Source organism: Phyllobates terribilis, unplaced genomic scaffold (genome assembly GCF_046119375.1).
Source record: "Phyllobates terribilis strain yellow unplaced genomic scaffold, ASM4611937v1 Scaffold_12__6_contigs__length_324123572, whole genome shotgun sequence".
NCBI classification, from domain to species: Eukaryota; Metazoa; Chordata; class Amphibia; order Anura; family Dendrobatidae; genus Phyllobates; species Phyllobates terribilis.
The window spans coordinates 171,466,924-171,492,254 of NW_027362772.1; positions in this window are offsets into that span (position 1 = coordinate 171,466,924).

Consider the following 25,331-nt stretch of genomic DNA (forward strand, 5'->3'; position numbering starts at 1 on the left):
TGTGAGGGTACCCCAGGAGAGTTTCAAATGTGTGTGGGTAGAATATATATAGCACGGGGGGAAAATTGAAAAAAGTTGAAAAATTTAGTTTTTTGGACTTAGTCATTTTTCCGACGTTTATCAGACTTTCAGATAGGGCAAATGTCCTTGAGCATTCCGATTTCAGTTCCAGAGCGATTCGCCCAATGAGTCCTTGATATTTAGTCATTTTCAGCCAATTTTCTGGATTTTTGAAAATTTCACTTTTTTGTGAAAATATCCACTAAATGAGGGAATAATATGTGTGAGGGTACCCCAGGAGAGTTCCAAATGTGTGTGGGTAGAATATATATCCCACGGGGGTAAAATTGAAAAAAGTTGAAAAAAATTTTTTTTTGGACTTAGTCATTTTTCCGACGTTAATCACACTTTCAGATAGGGCAAATGTCAGTGAGCGTTCCGATTTCAGTTCCAGAGCGATTCGCCCAATGAGTCCTTGATATTTAGTCGTTTTCAGCCAATATTTTGTATTTTTGAAAATTTCACTTTTTTGTGAAAATATCCACTAAATGAGGGAATAATATGTGTGAGGGTACCCCAAGAGAGTTCCAAATGTGTGTAGGTAGAATATATATCCCACGTGGGGAAAATTGAAAAAAGTTGAAAAACTTTTTTTTTTGGACTTAGTCATTTTTCCGGCGTTTATCAGACTTTCAGATAGGGCAAATGTCAGTGAGCATTCCGATTTCAGTTCCAGAGCTATTCGCACAATGAGTCCTTGATATTTAGTCGTTTTCAGCCAATATTTTGGATTTTTGAAAATTTCACTTTTTTGTTAAAATATCCACTAAATGAGGGAATAATATGTGTGAGGGTACCCCAGGAGAGTTTCAAATGTGTGTGGGTAGAATATATATAGCACGGGGGGAAAATTGAAAAAAGTTGAAAAATTTTGTTTTTTGGACTTAGTCATTTTTCCGACGTTTATCGGACTTTCAGATAGGGCAAATGTCATTGAGCATTACGATTTCAGTTCCAGAGCGATTCGCCCAATGAGTCCTTGATATTTAGTCGTTTTCAGCCAATATTTTGGATTTTTGAAAGTTTCACTTTTTTGCGAAAATATCCACTAAATGAGGGAATAATATGTGTGAGGGTACCCCAGGAGAGTTCCAAATGTGTGTGGGTAGAATATAAATCCCACGAGGGGAAAATTGAAAAAAGTTGAAAAAATTTTTTTTTTGGAATTAGTCATTTTTCCGACGTTTATCAGACTTTCAGATAGGGGAAATGTCAGTGAGCATTCCGATTTCAGTTCCATAGCAATTCGCCCAATGAGTCCTTGATATTTAGTCGTGTTCAGCCAATATTTTGGATTTTTGAAAATTTCACTTTTTTGTGAAAATATCCACTAAATGAGGGAATAATATGTGTGAGGGTACCCCAGGAGAGTTCCAAATGTGTGTGGGTAGAATATATATCCCACGGGGGTAAAATTGAAAAAAGTTGAAAAACTTTTTTTTTTGGACTTAGTCATTTTTCCGGCGTTTATCAGACTTTCAGATAGGGCAAATGTCAGTGAGCATTCCGATTTCAGTTCCAGAGCTATTCGCACAATGAGTCCTTGATATTTAGTCGTTTTCAGCCAATATTTTGGATTTTTGAAAATTTCACTTTTTTCTTAAAATATCCACTAAATGAGGGAATAATATGTGTGAGGGTACCCCAGGAGAGTTTCAAATGTGTGTGGGTAGAATATATATAGCACGGGGGGAAAATTGAAAAAAGTTGAAAAATTTTGTTTTTTGGACTTAGTCATTTTTCCGACGTTTATCGGACTTTCAGATAGGGCAAATGTCATTGAGCATTCCGATTTAAGTTCCAGAGCGATTCGCCCAATGAGTCCTTGATATTTAGTCATTTTCAGCCAATTTTCTGGATTTTTGAAAATTTCACTTTTTTGTGAAAATATCCACTAAATGAGGGAATAATATGTGTGAGGGTACCCCAGGAGAGTTCCAAATGTGTGTGGGTAGAATATATATCCCACGGGGGGGAAATTGAAAAAAGTTGAAAAAACTTTTTTTTTGGACTTAGTCATTTTTCCGGCGTTTATCAGACTTTCAGATAGGGCAAATGTCAGTGAGCGTTCCGATTTCAGTTCCAGAGCGATTCGCCCAATGAGTTCTTGATATTTAGTCGTTTTCAGCCAATATTTTGGATTTTTGAAAATTTCACTTTTTTGTGAAAATATCCACTAAATGAGGGAATAATATGTGTGAGGGAACCCCAGGAGAGTTCCAAATGTGTGTGGGTAGAATATATATCCCACGGGGGTAAAATTGAAAAAAGTTGAAAAAAATTTTTTTTTGGACCTAGTCATTTTTCCGGCGTTAATCAGACTTTCAGATAGGGCAAATGTCAGTGAGCGTTCCGATTTCAGTTCCAGAGCGATTCGCCCAATGAGTCCTTGATATTTAGTCGTTTTCAGCCAATATTTTGGATTTTTGAAAATTTCACTTTTTTGTGAAAATATCCACTAAATGAGGGAATAATATGTGTGCGGGTACCCCAGGAGAGTTCCAAATGTGTGTGGGTAGAATATATATCCCACGGGGGTAAAATTGAAAAAAGTTGAAAAACTTTTTTTTTTGGACTTAGTTATTTTTCCGGCGTTTATCAGACTTTCAGATAGGGCAAATGTCAGTGAGCGTTCCGATTTCAGTTCCAGAGCGATTCGCCCAATGAGTCCTTGATATTTAGTCGTTTTCAGCCAATTTTCTGGATTTTTGAAAATTTCACTTTTTTTGTGAAAATATCCACTAAATGAGGGAATAATATCTGTGAGGGTACCCCAGGAGAGTTCCAAATGTGTGTGGGTAGAATATATATCCCACGGGGGGAAAATTGAAAAAAGTTGAAAAACTTTTTTTTTGGACTTAGTCATTTTTCCGGCGTTTATCAGACTTTCAGATAGGGCAAATGTCAGTGAGTGTTCCGATTTCAGTTCCAGAGCGATTCGCCCAATGAGTCCTTGATATTTAGTCGTTTTCAGCCAATATTTTGGATTTTTGAAAATTTCACTTTTTTGTGAAAATATCCACTAAATGAGGGAATAATATGTGTGAGGTTACCCCAGGAGAGTTCCAAATGTGTGTAGGTAGAATATATATCCCACGTGGGGAAAATTGAAAAAAGTTGAAAAACTTTTTTTTTTGGACTTAGTCATTTTTCCGGCGTTTATCAGACTTTCAGATAGGGCAAATGTCAGTGAGCATTCCGATTTCAGTTCCAGAGCTCTTCGCACAATGAGTCCTTGATATTTAGTCGTTTTCAGCCAATATTTTGGATTTTTGAAAATTTCACTTTTTTGTTAAAATATCCACTAAATGAGGGAATAATATGTGTGAGGGTACCCAAGGAGAGTTCCAAATGTGTTTGGGTAGAATATATATCCCACGGGGTTAAAATTGAAAAAAGTTGAAAAACTTTTTTTTTGGACTTAGTCATTTTTCCAACGTTTATCAGTCTTTCAGATAGGGCAAATGTCAGTGAGCGTTCCGATTTCAGTTCCAGAGCGATTCGCCCAGTGAGTTCTTGATATTTAGTCGTTTTCAGCCAATATTTTGGATTTTTGAAAATTTCACTTTTTTGTGAAAATATCCACTAAATGAGGGAATAATATGTGTGAGGGAACCCCAGGAGAGTTCCAAATGTGTGTGGGTAGAATATATATCCCACGGGGGTAAAATTGAAAAAAGTTGAAAAAAATTTTTTTTTGGACCTAGTCATTTTTCCGGCGTTAATCAGACTTTCAGATAGGGGAAATGTCAGTGAGCGTTCCAATTTCAGTTCCAGAGTGATTCGCCCAATGAGTCCTTGATATTTAGTCGTTTTCAGCCAATTTTCTGGATTTTTGAAAATTTCACTTTTTTTGTGAAAATATCCACTAAATGAGGGAATAATATCTGTGAGGGTACCCCAGGAGAGTTCCAAATGTGTGTGGGTAGAATATATATCCCACGGGGGGAAAATTGAAAAAAGTTGAAAAAACTTTTTTTTTGGACTTAGTCATTTTTCCGGCGTTTATCAGACTTTCAGATAGGGCAAATGTCAGTGAGTGTTCCGATTTCAGTTCCAGAGCGATTCGCCCAATGAGTCCTTGATATTTAGTCGTTTTCAGCCAATATTTTGGATTTTTGAAAATTTCACTTTTTTGTGAAAATATCCACTAAATGAGGGAATAATATGTGTGAGGTTACCCCAGGAGAGTTCCAAATGTGTGTGGGTAGAATATATATCCCACGGGGGTAAAATTGAAAAAAGTTGAAACAACTTTTTTTTTGGACTTAGTCATTTTTCCGACGTTTATCAGTCTTTCAGATAGGGGAAATGTCAGTGAGCGTTCCGATTTCAGTTCCAGAGCGATTCGCCCAATGAGTCATTGATATTTAGTCGTTTTCAGCCAATATTTTGGATTTTTGAAAATTTCACTTTTTTGTGAAAATATCCACTAAATGAGGGAATAATATGTGTGAGGGTACCCCAGGAGAGTTCCAAATGTGTGTGGGTAGAATATAAATCCCACGAGGGGAAAATTGAAAAAAGTTGAAAAATATTTTTTTTTGGACTTAGTCATTTTTCCGACGTTTATCAGACTTTCAGGTAGGGGAAATGTCAGTGAGCATTCCGATTTCAGTTCCATAGCGATTCGCCCAATGAGTCCTTGATATTTAGTCGTTTTCAGCCAATATTTTGGATTTTTGAAAATTTCACTTTTTTGTGAAAATATCCACTAAATGAGGGAATAATATGTGTGAGGGTACCCCAGGAGAGTTCCAAATGTGTGTGGGTAGAATATATATCCCACGGGGGTAAAATTGAAAAAAGTTGAAACAACTTTTTTTTTGGACTTAGTTATTTTTCCAACGTTTATCAGTCTTTCAGATAGGGGAAATGTCAGTGAGCGTTCCGATTTCAGTTCCAGAGCGATTCGCCCAATGAGTCATTGATATTTAGTCGTTTTCAGCCAATATTTTGGATTTTTGAAAATTTCACTTTTTTGTGAAAATATCCACTAAATGAGGGAATAATATGTGTGAGGGTACCCCAGGAGAGTTCCAAATGTGTGTGGGTAGAATATAAATCCCACGAGGGGAAAATTGAAAAAAGTTGAAAAATATTTTTTTTTGGACTTAGTCATTTTTCCGACGTTTATCAGACTTTCAGGTAGGGGAAATGTCAGTGAGCATTCCGATTTCAGTTCCATAGCGATTCGCCCAATGAGTCCTTGATATTTAGTCGTTTTCAGCCAATATTTTTGATTTTTGAAAATTTCACTTTTTTGTGAAAATATCCACTAAATGAGGGAATAATATGTGTGAGGGTACCCCAGGAGAGTTCCAAATGTGTGTGGGTAGAATATATATCCCACGGGGGTAAAATTGAAAAAAGTTGAAACAACTTTTTTTTTGGACTTAGTCATTTTTCCAACGTTTATCAGTCTTTCAGATAGGGGAAATGTCAGTGAGCGTTCCGATTTCAGTTCCAGAGCGATTCGCCCAATGAGTCCTTGATATTTAGTCGTTTTCAGCCAATATTTTGGATTTTTGAAAATTTCACTGTTTTGTGAAAATATCCACTAAATGAGGGAATAATATGTGTGAGGGTACCCCAGGAGAGTTCCAAATGTGTGTGGGTAGAATATAAATCCCACGAGGGGAAAATTGAAAAAAGTTGAAAAAAATTTTTTTTTGGACTTAGTCATTTTTCCGACGTTTATCAGACTTTCAGATAGGGGAAATGTCAGTGAGCATTCCGATTTCAGTTCCATAGCAATTCGACCAATGAGTCCTTGATATTTAGTCGTTTTCAGCCAATATTTTGGATTTTTGAAAATTTCACTTTTTTGTGAAAATATCCACTAAATGAGGGAATAATATGTGTGAGGGTACCCCAGGAGAGTTCCAAATGTGTGTGGGTAGAATATATATCCCACGGGGGTAAAATTGAAAAAAGTTGAAAAACTTTTTTTTTTGGTCTTAGTCATTTTTCCGGCGTTTATCAGACTTTCAGTCAGGGCAAATGTCAGTGAGCGTTCCGATTTCAGTTCCAGAGCGATTCGCCCAATGAGTCCTTGATATTTAGTCGTTTTCAGCCAATATTTTGGATTTTTGAAAATTTCACTTTTTTGTGAAAATATCCACTAAATGAGGGAATAATATGTGTGCGGGCACCCCAGAAGAGTTCCAAATGTGTGTGGGTAGAATATATATCCCACGGGGGTAAAATTGAAAAAAGTTGAAAAACTTTTTTTTGGACTTAGTCATTTTTCCGGCGTTTATCAGACTTTCAGATAGGGCAAATGTCAGTGAGCATTCCGATTTCAGCTCCAGAGCGATTCGCCCAATGAGTCCTTGATATTTATTCGTTTTCAGCCAATATTTTGGATTTTTGAAAATTTCACTGTTTTGTGAAAATATCCACTAAATGAGGGAATAATATGTGTGAGGGTACCCCAGGAGAGTTCCAAATGTGTGTGGGTAGAATATAAATCCCACGAGGGGAAAATTGAAAAAAGTTGAAAAAAATTTTTTTTTGGACTTAGTCATTTTTCCGACGTTTATCAGACTTTCAGATAGGGGAAATGTCAGTGAGCATTCCGATTTCAGTTCCATAGCAATTCGACCAATGAGTCCTTGATATTTAGTCGTTTTCAGCCAATATTTTGGATTTTTGAAAATTTCACTTTTTTGTGAAAATATCCACTAAATGAGGGAATAATATGTGTGAGGGTACCCCAGGAGAGTTCCAAATGTGTGTGGGTAGAATATATATCCCACGGGGGTAAAATTGAAAAAAGTTGAAAAACTTTTTTTTTTGGTCTTAGTCATTTTTCCGGCGTTTATCAGACTTTCAGTCAGGGCAAATGTCAGTGAGCGTTCCGATTTCAGTTCCAGAGCGATTCTCCCAATGAGTCCTTGATATTTAGTCGTTTTCAGCCAATATTTTGGATTTTTGAAAATTTCACTTTTTTGTGAAAATATCCACTAAATGAGGGAATAATATGTGTGCGGGTACCCCAGAAGAGTTCCAAATGTGTGTGGGTAGAATATATATCCCACGGGGGTAAAATTGAAAAAAGGTGAAAAACTTTTTTTTGGACTTAGTCATTTTTCCGGCGTTTATCAGACTTTCAGATAGGGCAAATGTCAGTGAGCATTCCGATTTCAGCTCCAGAGCGATTCGCCCAATGAGTCCTTGATATTTATTCGTTTTCAGCCAATATTTTGGATTTTTAAAAATTTCACTTTTTTGTGAAAATATCCACTAAATGAGGGAATAATATGTGTGAGGGTACCCCAGGAGAGTTCCAAATGTGTGTGGGTAGAATATATATCCCACGGGGGTAAAATTGAAAAAAGTTGAAAAACTTTTTTTTTTGGACTTAGTCATTTTTCCGGCGTTTATCAGACTTTCAGATAGGGCAAAGGTCAGTGAGCGTTCCAATTTCAGTTCCAGAGCAATTCGCCCAATGAGTCCTTGATATTTAGTCGTTTTCAGCCAATTTTCTGGATTTTTGAAAATTTCACTTTTTTGTGAAAATATCCACTAATCCACTAAATGAGGGAATAATATGTGTGAGGGTACCCCAGGAGAGTTCCAAATGTGTGTGGGTAGAATATATATCCCACGGGGGTAAAATTGAAAAAAGTTGAAAAACTTTTTTTTTTGGACTTAGTCATTTTTCCGGCGTTTATCAGACTTTCAGATAGGGGAAATGTCAGTGAGCATTCCGATTTCAGTTCCAGAGCGATTCGCCCAATGAGTCCTTGATATTTAGTCGTTTTCAGCCAATTTTCTGGATTTTTGAAAATTTCACTTTTTTGTGAAAATATCCACTAATCCACTAAATGAGGGAATAATATGTGTGAGGGTACCCCAGGAGAGTTCCAAATGTGTGTGGGTAGAATATATATCCCACGGGGGTAAAATTGAAAAAAGTTGAAAAACTTTTTTTTTTGGACTTAGTCATTTTTCCGGCGTTTATCAGACTTTCAGATAGGGGAAATGTCAGTGAGCATTCCGATTTCAGTTCCAGAGCGATTCGCCCAATGAGTCCTTGATATTTAGTCGTTTTCAGCCAATTTTCTGGATTTTTGAAAATTTCACTTTTTTGTGAAAATATCCACTAAATGAGGGAATAATATGTGTGAGGGAACCCCAGGAGAGTTCCAAATGTGTGTGGGTAGAATATATATCCCACGGGGGTAAAATTGAAAAAAGTTGAAAAACTTTTTTTTTTGGACTTAGTCATTTTTCCGGCGTTTATCAGACTTTCAGATAGGGCAAATGTCAGTGAGCGTTCCGATTTCAGTTCCAGAGCGATTCGCCCAATGAGTCCTTGATATTTAGTCGTTTTCAGCCAATATTTTGGATTTTTGAAAATTTCACTTTTTTGTGAAAATATCCACTAAATGAGGGAATAATATGTGTGAGGGTACCCCAGGAGAGTTCCAAATGTGTGTGGGTAGAATATAAATCCCACGAGGGGAAAATTGAAAAAAGTTGAAAAAAATTTTTTTTTGGACTTAGTCATTTTTCCGACGTTTATCAGACTTACAGATATTGGAAATGTCAGTGAGCATTCCGATTTCAGTTCCATAGCAATTCGCCCATTGAGTCCTTGATATTTAGTCGTTTTCAGCCAATATTTTGGATTTTTGAACATTTCACTTTTTTGTGAAAATATCAACTAAATGAGGGAATAATATGTGTGAGGGTACCCCAAGAGAGTTCCAAATGTGTGTGGGTAGAATATATATCCCACGGGGGTAAAATTGAAAAAAGTTGAAAAAAATTTTTTTTTGGACTTAGTCATTTTTCCGGCGTTTATCAGACTTTCAGATAGGGCAAATGTCAGTGAGCATTCCGATTTCAGCTCCAGAGCGATTCGCCCAATGAGTCCTTGATATTTATTCGTTTTCAGCCAATATTTTGGATTTTTGAAAATTTCACTTTTTTGTGAAAATATCCACTAAATGAGGGAATAATATGTGTGAGGGTACCCCAGGAGAGTTCCAAATGTCTGTGGGTAGAATATATATCCCCCGAGGGGAAAATTGAAAAAAGTTTAAAAAACTTTTTTTTTGGACTTAGTCATTTTTCCGACGTTTATCAGACTTTCAGATTGGGCAAATGTCAGTGAGCGTTCCGATTTCAGTTCCAGAGCGATTCGCCCAATGAGTCCTTGATATTTAGTCGTTTTCAGCCAATATTTTGGATTTTTGAAAATTTCACTTTTTTGTGCAAATATCCACTAAATGAGGGAATAATATGTGTGCGGGTACCCCAGGAGAGTTCCAAATGTGTGTGGGTAGAATATATATCCCACGGGGGTAAAATTGAAAAAAGTTGAAAAACTTTTTTTTTTGGACTTAGTCATTTTTCCGGCGTTTATCAGACTTTCAGATAGGGCAAAGGTCAGTGAGCGTTCCAATTTCAGTTCCAGAGCAATTCGCCCAATGAGTCCTTGATATTTAGTCGTTTTCAGCCAATTTTCTGGATTTTTGAAAATTTCACTTTTTTGTGAAAATATCCACTAATCCACTAAATGAGGGAATAATATGTGTGAGGGTACCCCAGGAGAGTTCCAAATGTGTGTGGGTAGAATATATATCCCACGGGGGTAAAATTGAAAAAAGTTGAAAAACTTTTTTTTTTGGACTTAGTCATTTTTCCGGCGTTTATCAGACTTTCAGATAGGGGAAATGTCAGTGAGCATTCCGATTTCAGTTCCAGAGCGATTCGCCCAATGAGTCCTTGATATTTAGTCGTTTTCAGCCAATTTTCTGGATTTTTGAAAATTTCACTTTTTTGTGAAAATATCCACTAAATGAGGGAATAATATGTGTGAGGGTACCCCAGGAGAGTTCCAAATGTGTTTGGGTAGAATATATATCCCACGGGGGTAAAATTGAAAAAAGTTGAAAAACTTTTTTTTTTGGACTTAGTCATTTTTCCGGCGTTTATCAGACTTTCAGATAGGGCAAATGTCAGTGAGCGTTCCGATTTCAGTTCCAGAGCGATTCGCCCAATGAGTCCTTGATATTTAGTCGTTTTCAGCCAATATTTTGGATTTTTGAAAATTTCACTTTTTTGTGAAAATATCCACTAAATGAGGGAATAATATGTGTGAGGGTACCCCAAGAGAGTTCCAAATGTGTGTGGGTAGAATATATATCCCACGGGGGTAAAATTGAAAAAAGTTGAAAAAACTTTTTTTTTGGACTTAGTCATTTTTCCGACGTTTATCAGACTTTCAGATAGGGCAAATGTCAGTGAGCGTTCCGATTTCAGTTCCAGAGCGATTCGCCCAATGAGTTCTTGATATTTAGTCGTTTTCAGCCAATATTTTGGATTTTTGAAAATTTCACTTTTTTGTGAAAATATCCACTAAATGAGGGAATAATATGTGTGAGGGTACCCCAGGAGAGTTCGAAATGTGTGTGGGTAGAATATATATCCCACGGGGGTAAAATTGAAAAAAGTTGAAAAAAATTTTTTTTTGGACTTAGTCATTTTTCCGGCGTTTATCAGACTTTCAGATAGGGCAAATGTCAGTGAGCATTCCGATTTCAGTTCCATAGCGATTCGCCCAATGAGTCCTTGATATTTAGTCGTTTTCAGCCAATATTTTGGATTTTTGAAAATTTCACTTTTTTGTGAAAATATCCACTAAATGAGGGAATAATATGTGTGAGGGTACCCCAGGAGAGTTCCAAATGTGTGTGGGTAGAATATATATCCCACGGGGGTAAAATTGAAAAAAGTTGAAAAACTTTTTTTTTTGGTCTTAGTCATTTTTCCGATGTTTATCAGACTTTCAGATAGGGGAAATGTCAGTGAGCGTTCCGATTTCAGTTCCAGAGCGATTCGCCCAATGAGTCATTGATATTTAGTCGTTTTCAGACAATTTTCTGTATTTTTTAAAATTTCAATTTTTTGTGAAAATATCCACTAAATGAGGGAATAATATGTGTGAGGGTACCCCAGGAGAGTTCCAAATGTGTGTGGGTAGAATATAAATCCAACGGGGGTAAAATTGAAAAAAGTTGAAAAATTTTTTTTTTGGACTTAGTCATTTTTCCGGCGTTAATCAGACTTTCAGATAGGGGTAATGTCAGTGAGCGTTCCGATTTCAGTTCCAGAGCGATTCGCCCAATGAGTCCTTGATATTTAGTCGTTTTCAGCCAATTTTCTGGATTTTTGAAAATTTCACTTTTTTGTGAAAATATCCACTAAATGAGGGAATAATATGTGTGAGGGTACCCCAGGAGAGTTCCAAATGTGTGTGGGTAGAATATATATCCCACGGGGGTAAAATTGAAAAAAGTTGAAACAACTTTTTTTTTGGACTTAGTCATTTTTCCGACGTTTATCAGACTTTCAGATAGGGGAAATGTCAGTGAGCGTTCCGATTTCAGTTCCAGAGCGATTCGCCCAATGAGTCCTTGATATTTAGTCGTTTTCAGCCAATATTTTGGATTTTTGAAAATTTCACTTTTTTGTGAAAATATCCACTAAATGAGGGAATAATATGTGTGAGGGTACCCCAAGAGAGTTCCAAATGTGTGTGGGTAGAATATATATCCCACGGGGGTAAAATTGAAAAAAGTTGAAAAAACTTTTTTTTTGGACTTAGTCATTTTTCCGACGTTTATCAGACTTTCAGATAGGGCAAATGTCAGTGAGCGTTCCGATTTCAGTTCCAGAGCGATTCGCCCAATGAGTTCTTGATATTTAGTCGTTTTCAGCCAATATTTTGGATTTTTGAAAATTTCACTTTTTTGTGAAAATATCCACTAAATGAGGGAATAATATGTGTGAGGGTACCCCAGGAGAGTTCGAAATGTGTGTGGGTAGAATATATATCCCACGGGGGTAAAATTGAAAAAAGTTGAAAAAAATTTTTTTTTGGACTTAGTCATTTTTCCGGCGTTTATCAGACTTTCAGATAGGGCAAATGTCAGTGAGCATTCCGATTTCAGTTCCATAGCGATTCGCCCAATGAGTCCTTGATATTTAGTCGTTTTCAGCCAATATTTTGGATTTTTGAAAATTTCACTTTTTTGTGAAAATATCCACTAAATGAGGGAATAATATGTGTGAGGGTACCCCAGGAGAGTTCCAAATGTGTGTGGGTAGAATATATATCCCACGGGGGTAAAATTGAAAAAAGTTGAAAAACTTTTTTTTTTGGTCTTAGTCATTTTTCCGATGTTTATCAGACTTTCAGATAGGGGAAATGTCAGTGAGCGTTCCGATTTCAGTTCCAGAGCGATTCGCCCAATGAGTCCTTGATATTTAGTCGTTTTCAGACAATTTTCTGTATTTTTTAAAATTTCAATTTTTTGTGAAAATATCCACTAAATGAGGGAATAATATGTGTGAGGGTACCCCAGGAGAGTTCCAAATGTGTGTGGGTAGAATATAAATCCAACGGGGGTAAAATTGAAAAAAGTTGAAAAATTTTTTTTTTGGACTTAGTCATTTTTCCGGCGTTAATCAGACTTTCAGATAGGGGTAATGTCAGTGAGCGTTCCGATTTCAGTTCCAGAGCGATTCGCCCAATGAGTCCTTGATATTTAGTCGTTTTCAGCCAATTTTCTGGATTTTTGAAAATTTCACTTTTTTGTGAAAATATCCACTAAATGAGGGAATAATATGTGTGAGGGTACCCCAGGAGAGTTCCAAATGTGTGTGGGTAGAATATATATCCCACGGGGGTAAAATTGAAAAAAGTTGAAACAACTTTTTTTTTGGACTTAGTCATTTTTCCGACGTTTATCAGACTTTCAGATAGGGGAAATGTCAGTGAGCGTTCCGATTTCAGTTCCAGAGCGATTCGCCCAATGAGTCCTTGATATTTAGTAGTTTTCAACCAATTTTCTGGATTTTTGAAAATTTCACTTTTTTGTGAAAATATCCACTAAATGAGGGAATAATATGTGTGAGGGTACCCCAGGAGAGTTCCAAATGTGTGTGGGTAGAATATATATCCCACGGGGGTAAAATTGAAAAAAGTTGAAAAAACTTTTTTTTTTGGACTTAGTCATTTTTCCGGCGTTTATCAGACTTTCAGATAGGGCAAATGTCAGTGAGCATTCCGATTTCAGCTCCAGAGCGATTCGCCCAATGAGTCCTTGATATTTATTCGTTTTCAGCCAATATTTTGGATTTTTGAAAATTTCACTTTTTTGTGAAAATATCCACTAAATGAGGGAATAATATGTGTGAGGGTACCCCAGGAGAGTTCCAAATGTCTGTGGGTAGAATATATATCCCCCGGGGGGAAAATTGAAAAAAGTTGAAAAAACTTTTTTTTTGGACTTAGTCATTTTTCCGACGTTTATCAGACTTTCAGATTGGGCAAATGTCAGTGAGCGTTCCGATTTCAGTTCCAGAGCGATTCGCCCAATGAGTTCTTGATATTTAGTCGTTTTCAGCCAATATTTTGGATTTTTGAAAATTTCACTTTTTTGTGAAAATATCCACTAAATGAGGGAATAATATGTGTGAGGGTACCCCAGGAGAGTTCGAAATGTGTGTGGGTAGAATATATATCCCACGGGGGTAAAATTGAAAAAAGTTGAAAAAAATTTTTTTTTGGACTTAGTCATTTTTCCGGCGTTTATCAGACTTTCAGATAGGGCAAATGTCAGTGAGCATTCCGATTTCAGTTCCATAGCGATTCGCCCAATGAGTCCTTGATATTTAGTCGTTTTCAGCCAATATTTTGGATTTTTGAAAATTTCACTTTTTTGTGAAAATATCCACTAAATGAGGGAATAATATGTGTGAGGGTACCCCAGGAGAGTTCCAAATGTGTGTGGGTAGAATATATATCCCACGGGGGTAAAATTGAAAAAAGTTGAAAAACTTTTTTTTTTGGTCTTAGTCATTTTTCCGATGTTTATCAGACTTTCAGATAGGGGAAATGTCAGTGAGCGTTCCGATTTCAGTTCCAGAGCGATTCGCCCAATGAGTCCTTGATATTTAGTCGTTTTCAGACAATTTTCTGTATTTTTTAAAATTTCAATTTTTTGTGAAAATATCCACTAAATGAGGGAATAATATGTGTGAGGGTACCCCAGGAGAGTTCCAAATGTGTGTGGGTAGAATATAAATCCTACGGGGGTAAAATTGAAAAAAGTTGAAAAATTTTTTTTTTGGACTTAGTCATTTTTCCGGCGTTAATCAGACTTTCAGATAGGGGTAATGTCAGTGAGCGTTCCGATTTCAGTTCCAGAGCGATTCGCCCAATGAGTCCTTGATATTTAGTCGTTTTCAGCCAATTTTCTGGATTTTTGAAAATTTCACTTTTTTGTGAAAATATCCACTAAATGAGGGAATAATATGTGTGAGGGTACCCCAGGAGAGTTCCAAATGTGTGTGGGTAGAATATATATCCCACGGGGGTAAAATTGAAAAAAGTTGAAACAACTTTTTTTTTGGACTTAGTCATTTTTCCGACGTTTATCAGACTTTCAGATAGGGGAAATGTCAGTGAGCGTTCCGATTTCAGTTCCAGAGCGATTCGCCCAATGAGTCCTTGATATTTAGTAGTTTTCAACCAATTTTCTGGATTTTTGAAAATTTCACTTTTTTGTGAAAATATCCACTAAATGAGGGAATAATATGTGTGAGGGTACCCCAGGAGAGTTCCAAATGTGTGTGGGTAGAATATATATCCCACGGGGGTAAAATTGAAAAAAGTTGAAAAAACTTTTTTTTTTGGACTTAGTCATTTTTCCGGCGTTTATCAGACTTTCAGATAGGGCAAATGTCAGTGAGCATTCCGATTTCAGCTCCAGAGCGATTCGCCCAATGAGTCCTTGATATTTATTCGTTTTCAGCCAATATTTTGGATTTTTGAAAATTTCACTTTTTTGTGAAAATATCCACTAAATGAGGGAATAATATGTGTGAGGGTACCCCAGGAGAGTTCCAAATGTCTGTGGGTAGAATATATATCCCCCGGGGGGAAAATTGAAAAAAGTTGAAAAAACTTTTTTTTTGGACTTAGTCATTTTTCCGACGTTTATCAGACTTTCAGATTGGGCAAATGTCAGTGAGCATTCCGATTTCAGTTCCAGAGCGATTCGCCCAATGAGTCCTTGATATTTAGTTGTTTTCAGCCAATATTTTGGATTTTTGAAAATTTCACTTTTTTGTGAAAATATCCACTAAATGAGGGAATAATATGTGTGTGGGTACCCCAGAAGAGTTCCAAATGTGTGTGGGTAGAATATATATCCCACGGGGGTAAAATTGAAAAAAGTTGAAAAACTTTTTTTTGGACTTAGTCATTTTTCCGGCGTTTATCAGACTTTCAGATAGGGCAAATGTCAGTGAGCATTCCGATTTCAGCTCCAGAGCGATTCGCCCAATGAGTCCTTGATATTTATTCGTTTTCAGCCAATATTTTGGATTTTTAAAAATTTCACTTTTTTGTGAAAATATCCACTAAATGAGGGAATAATATGTGTGAGGGTACCCCAGGAGAGTTCCAAATGTCTGTGGGTAGAATATATATCCCCCGGGGGGAAAATTGAAAAAAGTTGAAAAAACTTTTTTTTTGGACTTAGTCATTTTTCCGACGTTTATCAGACTTTCAGAAAGGGCAAATGTCAGTGAGCGTTCCGATTTCAGTTCCAGAGCGATTCGCCCAATGAGTCCTTGATATTTAGTCGTTTTCAGCCAATATTTTGGATTTTTGAAAATTTCACTTTTTTGTGCAAATATCCACCAAATGAGGGAATAATATGTGTGCGGGTACCCCAGGAGAGTTCCAAATGTGTGTGGGTAGAATATATATCCCACGGGGGTAAAATTGAAAAAAGTTGAAAAACTTTTTTTTTTGGACTTAGTCATTTTTCCGGCGTTTATCAGACTTTCAGATAGGGCAAAGGTCAGTGAGCGTTCCAATTTCAGTTCCAGAGCAATTCGCCCAATGAGTCCTTGATATTTAGTCGTTTTCAGCCAATTTTCTGGATTTTTGAAAATTTCACTTTTTTGTGAAAATATCCACTAATCCACTAAATGAGGGAATAATATGTGTGAGGGTACCCCAGGAGAGTTCCAAATGTGTGTGGGTAGAATATATATCCCACGGGGGTAAAATTGAAAAAAGTTGAAAAACTTTTTTTTTTGGACTTAGTCATTTTTCCGGCGTTTATCAGACTTTCAGATAGGGGAAATGTCAGTGAGCATTCCGATTTCAGTTCCAGAGCGATTCGCCCAATGAGTCCTTGATATTTAGTCGTTTTCAGCCAATTTTCTGGATTTTTGAAAATTTCACTTTTTTGTGAAAATATCCACTAAATGAGGGAATAATATGTGTGAGGGAACCCCAGGAGAGTTCCAAATGTGTGTGGGTAGAATATATATCCCACGGGGGTAAAATTGAAAAAAGTTGAAAAACTTTTTTTTTTGGACTTAGTCATTTTTCCGGCGTTTATCAGACTTTCAGATAGGGCAAATGTCAGTGAGCGTTCCGATTTCAGTTCCAGAGCGATTCGCCCAATGAGTCCTTGATATTTAGTCGTTTTCAGCCAATATTTTGGATTTTTGAAAATTTCACTTTTTTGTGAAAATATCCACTAAATGAGGGAATAATATGTGTGAGGGTACCCCAGGAGAGTTCCAAATGTTTGTGGGTAGAATATAAATCCCACGAGGGGAAAATTGAAAAAAGTTGAAAAAAATTTTTTTTTGGACTTAGTCATTTTTCCGACGTTTATCAGACTTACAGATATTGGAAATGTCAGTGAGCATTCCGATTTCAGTTCCATAGCAATTCGCCCATTGAGTCCTTGATATTTAGTCGTTTTCAGCCAATATTTTGGATTTTTGAACATTTCACTTTTTTGTGAAAATATCCACTAAATGAGGGAATAATATGTGTGAGGGTACCCCAGGAGAGTTCCAAATGTGTGTGGGTAGAATATATATCCCACGGGGGTAAAATTGAAAAAAGTTGAAAAACTTTTTTTTTTGGTCTTAGTCATTTTTCCGGCGTTTATCAGACTTTCAGACAGGGCAAATGTCAGTGAGCGTTCCGATTTCAGTTCCAGAGCGATTCGCCCAATGAGTCCTTGATATTTAGTCGTTTTCAGACAATTTTCTGTATTTTTGAAAATTTCACTTTTTTGTGAAAATATCAACTAAATGAGGGAATAATATGTGTGAGGGTACCCCAAGAGAGTTCCAAATGTGTGTGGGTAGAATATATATCCCACGGGGGTAAAATTGAAAAAAGTTGAAAAAAATTTTTTTTTGGACTTAGTCATTTTTCCGGCGTTTATCAGACTTTCAGATAGGGCAAATGTCAGTGAGCATTCCGATTTCAGCTCCAGAGCGATTCGCCCAATGAGTCCTTGATATTTATTCGTTTTCAGCCAATATTTTGGATTTTTGAAAATTTCACTTTTTTGTGAAAATATCCACTAAATGAGGGAATAATATGTGTGAGGGTACCCCAGGAGAGTTCCAAATGTCTGTGGGTAGAATATATATCCCCCGAGGGGAAAATTGAAAAAAGTTGAAAAAACTTTTTTTTTGGACTTAGTCATTTTTCCGACGTTTATCAGACTTTCAGATTGGGCAAATGTCAGTGAGCGTTCCGATTTCAGTTCCAGAGCGATTCGCCCAATGAGTCCTTGATATTTAGTCGTTTTCAGCCAATATTTTGGATTTTTGAAAATTTCACTTTTTTGTGAAAATATCCACTAAATGAGGGAATAATATGTGTGCGGGTACCCCAGAAGAGTTCCAAATGTGTGTGGGTAGAATATATATCCCACGGGGGTAAAATTGAAAAAAGTTGAAAAACTTTTTTTTGGACTTAGTCATTTTTCCGGCGTTTATCAGACTTTCAGATAGGGCAAATGTCAGTGAGCATTCCGATTTCAGCACCAGAGCGATTCGCCCAATGAGTCCTTGATATTTATTCGTTTTCAGCCAATATTTTGGATTTTTAAAAATTTCACTTTTTTGTGAAAATATCCACTAAATGAGGGAATAATATGTGTGAGGGTACCCCAGGAGAGTTCAAAATGTCTGTGGGTAGAATATATATCCCCCGGGGGGAAAATTGAAAAAAGTTGAAAAAACTTTTTTTTTGGACTTAGTCATTTTTCCGACGTTTATCAGACTTTCAGAAAGGGCAAATGTCAGTGAGCGTTCCGATTTCAGTTCCAGAGCGATTCGCCCAATGAGTCCTTGATATTTAGTCGTTTTCAGCCAATATTTTGGATTTTTGAAAATTTCACTTTTTTGTGCAAATATCCACTAAATGAGGGAATAATATGTGTGCGGGTACCCCAGGAGAGTTCCAAATGTGTGTGGGTAGAATATATATCCCACGGGGGTAAAATTGAAAAAAGTTGAAAAACTTTTTTTTTTGGACTTAGTCATTTTTCCGGCGTTTATCAGACTTTCAGATAGGGCAAAGGTCAGTGAGCGTTCCAATTTCAGTTCCAGAGCAATTCGCCCAATGAGTCCTTGATATTTAGTCGTTTTCAGCCAATTTTCTGGATTTTTGAAAATTTCACTTTTTTGTGAAAATATCCACTAATCCACTAAATGAGGGAATAATATGTGTGAGGGTACCCCAGGAGAGTTCCAAATGTGTGTGGGTAGAATATATATCCCACGGGGGTAAAATTGAAAAAAGTTGAAAAACTTTTTTTTTTGGACTTAGTCATTTTTCCGGCGTTTATCAGACTTTCAGATAGGGGAAATGTCAGTGAGCATTCCGATTTCAGTTCCAGAGCGATTCGCCCAATGAGTCCTTGATATTTAGTCGTTTTCAGCCAATTTTCTGGATTTTTGAAAATTTCACTTTTTTGTGAAAATATCCACTAAATGAGGGAATAATATGTGTGAGGGTACCCCAGGAGAGTTCCAAATGTGTTTGGGTAGAATATATATCCCACGGGGGTAAAATTGAAAAAAGTTGAAAAACTTTTTTTTTTGGACTTAGTCATTTTTCCGGCGTTTATCAGACTTTCAGATAGGGCAAATGTCAGTGAGCGTTCCGATTTCAGTTCCAGAGCGATTCGCCCAATGAGTCCTTGATATTTAGTCGTTTTCAGCCAATATTTTGGATTTTTGAAAATTTCACTTTTTTGTGAAAATATCCACTAAATGAGGGAATAATATGTGTGAGGGTACCCCAAGAGAGTTCCAAATGTGTGTGGGTAGAATATATATCCCACGGGGGTAAAATTGAAAAAAGTTGAAAAAACTTTTTTTTTGGACTTAGTCATTTTTCCGACGTTTATCAGACTTTCAGATAGGGCAAATGTCAGTGAGCGTTCCGATTTCAGTTCCAGAGCGATTCGCCCAATGAGTTCTTGATATTTAGTCGTTTTCAGACAATATTTTGGATTTTTGAAAATTTCACTTTTTTGTGAAAATATCCACTAAATGAGGGAATAATATGTGTGAGGGTACCCCAGGAGAGTTCGAAATGTGTGTGGGTAGAATATATATCCCACGGGGGTAAAATTGAAAAAAGTTGAAAAAAATTTTTTTTTGGACTTAGTCATTTTTCCGGCGTTTATCAGACTTTCAGATAGGGCAAATGTCAGTGAGCATTCCGATTTCAGTTCCATAGCGATTCGCCCAATGAGTCCTTGATATTTAGTCGTTTTCAGCCAATATTTTGGATTTTTGAAAATTTCACTTTTTTGTGAAAATATCCACTAAATGAGGGAATAATATGTGTGAGGGTACCCCAGGAGAGTTCCAAATGTGTGTGGGTAGAATATATATCCCACGGGGGTAAAATTGAAAAAAGTTGAAAAACTTCTTTTTTTGGTCTTAGTCATTTTTCCGATGTTTATCAGACTTTCAGATAGGGGAAATGTCAGTGAGCGTTCCGATTTCAGTTCCAGAGCGATTCGCCCAATGAGTCCTTGATATTTAGTCGTTTTCAGACAATTTTCTGTATTTTTTAAAATTTCAATTTTTTGTGAAAATATCCACTAAATGAGGGAATAATATGTGTGAGGGTACCCCAGGAGAGTTCCAAATGTGTGTGGGTAGAATATAAATCCAACGGGGGTAAAATTGAAAAAAGTTGAAAAATTTTTTTTTTGGACTTAGTCATTTTTCCGGCGTTAATCAGACTTTCAGATAGGGGTAATGTCAGTGAGCGTTCCGATTTCAGTTCCAGAGCGATTCGCCCAATGAGTCCTTGATATTTAGTCGTTTTCAGCCAATTTTCTGGATTTTTGAAAATTTCACTTTTTTGTGAAAATATCCACTAAATGAGGGAATAATATGTGTGAGGGTACCCCAGGAGAGTTCCAAATGTGTGTGGGTAGAATATATATCCCACGGGGGTAAAATTGAAAAAAGTTGAAAAAACTTTTTTTTTTGGACTTAGTCATTTTTCCGGCGTTTATCAGACTTTCAGATAGGGCAAATGTCAGTGAGCATTCCGATTTCAGCTCCAGAGCGATTCGCCCAATGAGTCCTTGATATTTATTCGTTTTCAGCCAATATTTTGGATTTTTGAAAATTTCACTTTTTTGTGAAAATATCCACTAAATGAGGGAATAATATGTGTGAGGGTACCCCAAGAGAGTTCCAAATGTGTGTGGGTAGAATATATATCCCACGGGGGTAAAATTGAAAAAAGTTGAAAAAACTTTTTTTTTGGACTTAGTCATTTTTCCGACGTTTATCAGACTTTCAGATAGGGCAAATGTCAGTGAGCGTTCCGATTTCAGTTCCAGAGCGATTCGCCCAATGAGTTCTTGATATTTAGTCGTTTTCAGACAATATTTTGGATTTTTGAAAATTTCACTTTTTTGTGAAAATATCCACTAAATGAGGGAATAATATGTGTGAGGGTACCCCAGGAGAGTTCGAAATGTGTGTGGGTAGAATATATATCCCACGGGGGTAAAATTGAAAAAAGTTGAAAAAAATTTTTTTTTGGACTTAGTCATTTTTCCGGCGTTTATCAGACTTTCAGATAGGGCAAATGTCAGTGAGCATTCCGATTTCAGTTCCATAGCGATTCGCCCAATGAGTCCTTGATATTTAGTCGTTTTCAGCCAATATTTTGGATTTTTGAAAATTTCACTTTTTTGTGAAAATATCCACTAAATGAGGGAATAATATGTGTGAGGGTACCCCAGGAGAGTTCCAAATGTGTGTGGGTAGAATATATATCCCACGGGGGTAAAATTGAAAAAAGTTGAAAAACTTTTTTTTTTGGTCTTAGTCATTTTTCCGATGTTTATCAGACTTTCAGATAGGGGAAATGTCAGTGAGCGTTCCGATTTCAGTTCCAGAGCGATTCGCCCAATGAGTCCTTGATATTTAGTCGTTTTCAGACAATTTTCTGTATTTTTTAAAATTTCAATTTTTTGTGAAAATATCCACTAAATGAGGGAATAATATGTGTGAGGGTACCCCAGGAGAGTTCCAAATGTGTGTGGGTAGAATATAAATCCAACGGGGGTAAAATTGAAAAAAGTTGAAAAATTTTTTTTTTGGACTTAGTCATTTTTCCGGCGTTAATCAGACTTTCAGATAGGGGTAATGTCAGTGAGCGTTCCGATTTCAGTTCCAGAGCGATTCGCCCAATGAGTCCTTGATATTTAGTCGTTTTCAGCCAATTTTCTGGATTTTTGAAAATTTCACTTTTTTGTGAAAATATCCACTAAATGAGGGAATAATATGTGTGAGGGTACCCCAGGAGAGTTCCAAATGTGTGTGGGTAGAATATATATCCCACGGGGGTAAAATTGAAAAAAGTTGAAAAAACTTTTTTTTTTGGACTTAGTCATTTTTCCGGCGTTTATCAGACTTTCAGATAGGGCAAATGTCAGTGAGCATTCCGATTTCAGCTCCAGAGCGATTCGCCCAATGAGTCCTTGATATTTATTCGTTTTCAGCCAATATTTTGGATTTTTGAAAATTTCACTTTTTTGTGAAAATATCCACTAAATGAGGGAATAATATGTGTGAGGGTACCCCAGGAGAGTTCCAAATGTCTGTGGGTAGAATATATATCCCCCGGGGGGAAAATTGAAAAAAGTTGAAAAAACTTTTTTTTTGGACTTAGTCATTTTTCCGACGTTTATCAGACTTTCAGATTGGGCAAATGTCAGTGAGCGTTCCGATTTCAGTTCCAGAGCGATTCGCCCAATGAGTCCTTGATATTTAGTCGTTTTCAGCCAATATTTTGGATTTTTGAAAATTTCACTTTTTTGTGAAAATATCCACTAAATGAGGGAATAATATGTGTGCGGGTACCCCAGAAAAGTTCCAAATGTGTGTGGGTAGAATATATATCCCACGGGGGTAAAATTGAAAAAAGTTGAAAAACTTTTTTTTGGACTTAGTAATTTTTCCGGCGTTTATCAGACTTTCAGATAGGGCAAATGTCAGTGAGCATTCCGATTTCAGCTCCAGAGCGATTCGCCCAATGAGTCCTTGATATTTATTCGTTTTCAGCCAATATTTTGGATTTTTGAAAATTTCACTTTTTTGTGAAAATATCCACTAAATGAGGGAATAATATGTGTGCGGGTACCCCAGAAAAGTTCCAAATGTGTTTGGGTAGAATATATATCCCACGGGGGTAAAATTGAAAAAAGTTGAAAAAAATTTTTTTTTGGACTTAGTCATTTTTCCGGCGTTTATCAGACTTTCAGATAGGGCAAATGTCAGTGAGCATTCCGATTTCAGCTCCAGAGCGATTCGCCCAATGAGTCGTTGATATTTATTCGTTTTCAGCCAATATTTTGGATTTTTGAAAATTTCACTTTTTTGTGAAAATATCCACTAAATGAGGGAATAATATGTGTGAGGGTACCCCAGGAGAGTTCCAAATGTCTGTGGGTAGAATATATATCACCCCGAGGGGAAAATTGAAAAAAGTTTAAAAAACTTTTTTTTTGGACTTAGTCATTTTTCCGACGTTTATCAGACTTTCAGATAGGGCAAATGTCAGTGAGCATTCCGATTTCAGCTCCAGAGCGATTCGCCCAATGAGTCCTTGATATTTATTCGTTTTCAGCCAATATTTTGGATTTTTGAAAATTTCACTTTTTTGTGAAAATATCCACTAAATGAGGGAATAATATGTGTGCGGGTACCCCAGAAAAGTTCCAAATGTGTTTGGGTAGAATATATATCCCACGGGGGTAAATTTGAAAAAAGTTGAAAAACTTTTTTTTGGACTTAGTCATTTTTCCGGCGTTTATCAGACTTTCAGATAGGGCAAATGTCAGTGAGCATTCCGATTTCAGCTCCAGAGCGATTCGCCCAATGAGTCCTTGATATTTATTCGTTTTCAGCCAATATTTTGGATTTTTGAAAATTTCACTTTTTTGTGAAAATATCCACTAAATGAGGGAATAATATGTGTGACTGTACCCCAGGAGAGTTCCAAATGTCTGTGGGTAGAATATATATCCCCCGGGGGGAAAATTGAAAAAAGTTGAAAAAACTTTTTTTTTGGACTTAGTCATTTTTCCGACGTTTATCAGACTTTCAGAAAGGGCAAATGTCAGTGAGCGTTCCGATTTCAGTTCCAGAGCGATTCGCCCAATGAGTCCTTGATATTTAGTCGTTTTCAGCCAATATTTTGGATTTTTGAAAATTTCACTTTTTTGTGAAAATATCCACTAAATGAGGGAATAATATGTGTGCGGGTACCCCAGGAGAGTTCCAAATGTGTGTGGGTAGAATATATATCCCACGGGGGTAAAATTGAAAAAAGTTGAAAAACTTTTTTTTTTGGACTTAGTCATTTTTCCGGCGTTTATCAGATTTTCAGATAGGGCAAAGGTCAGTGAGCGTTCCAATTTCAGTTCCAGAGCAATTCGCCCAATGAGTCCTTGATATTTAGTCGTTTTCAGCCAATTTTCTGGATTTTTGAAAATTTCACTTTTTTGTGAAAATATCCACTAATCCACTAAATGAGGGAATAATATGTGTGAGGGTACCCCAGGAGAGTTCCAAATGTGTGTGGGTAGAATATATATCCCACGGGGGTAAAATTGAAAAAAGTTGAAAAACTTTTTTTTTTGGACTTAGTCATTTTTACGGCGTTTATCAGACTTTCAGATAGGGGAAATGTCAGTGAGCATTACGATTTCAGTTCCAGAGCGATTCGCCCAATGAGTCCTTGATATTTAGTCGTTTTCAGACAATTTTCTGTATTTTTTAAAATTTCAATTTTTTGTGAAAATATCCACTAAATGAGGGAATAATATGTGTGAGGGTACCCCAGGAGAGTTCCAAATGTGTGTGGGTAGAATATAAATCCAACGGGGGTAAAATTGAAAAAAGTTGAAAAATTTTTTTTTTGGACTTAGTCATTTTTCCGGCGTTAATCAGACTTTCAGATAGGGGTAATGTCAGTGAGCGTTCCGATTTCAGTTCCAGAGCGATTCGCCCAATGAGTCCTTGATATTTAGTCGTTTTCAGCCAATTTTCTGGATTTTTGAAAATTTCACTTTTTTGTGAAAATATCCACTAAATGAGGGAATAATATGTGTGAGGGTACCCCAGGAGAGTTCCAAATGTGTGTGGGTAGAATATATATCCCACGGGGGTAAAATTGAAAAAAGTTGAAACAACTTTTTTTTTGGACTTAGTCATTTTTCCGACGTTTATCAGACTTTCAGATAGGGGAAATGTCAGTGAGCGTTCCGATTTCAGTTCCAGAGCGATTCGCCCAATGAGTCCTTGATATTTAGTAGTTTTCAACCAATTTTCTGGATTTTTGAAAATTTCACTTTTTTGTGAAAATATCCACTAAATGAGGGAATAATATGTGTGAGGGTACCCCAGGAGAGTTCCAAATGTGTGTGGGTAGAATATATATCCCACGGGGGTAAAATTGAAAAAAGTTGAAAAACTTTTTTTTTTGGTCTTAGTCATTTTTCCGGCGTTTATCAGACTTTCAGACAGGGCAAATGTCAGTGAGCGTTCCGATTTCAGTTCCAGAGCGATTCGCCCAATGAGTGCTTGATATTTAGTCGTTTTCAGACAATTTTCTGTATTTTTGAAAATTTCACTTTTTTGTGAAAATATCAACTAAATGAGGGAATAATATGTGTGAGGGTACCCCAAGAGAGTTCCAAATGTGTGTGGGTAGAATATATATCCCACGGGGGTAAAATTGAAAAAAGTTGAAAAAAATTTTTTTTTGGACTTAGTCATTTTTCCGGCGTTAATCAGACTTTCAGATAGGGCAAATGTCAGTGAGCATTCCGATTTCAGCTCCAGAGCGATTCGCCCAATGAGTCCTTGAT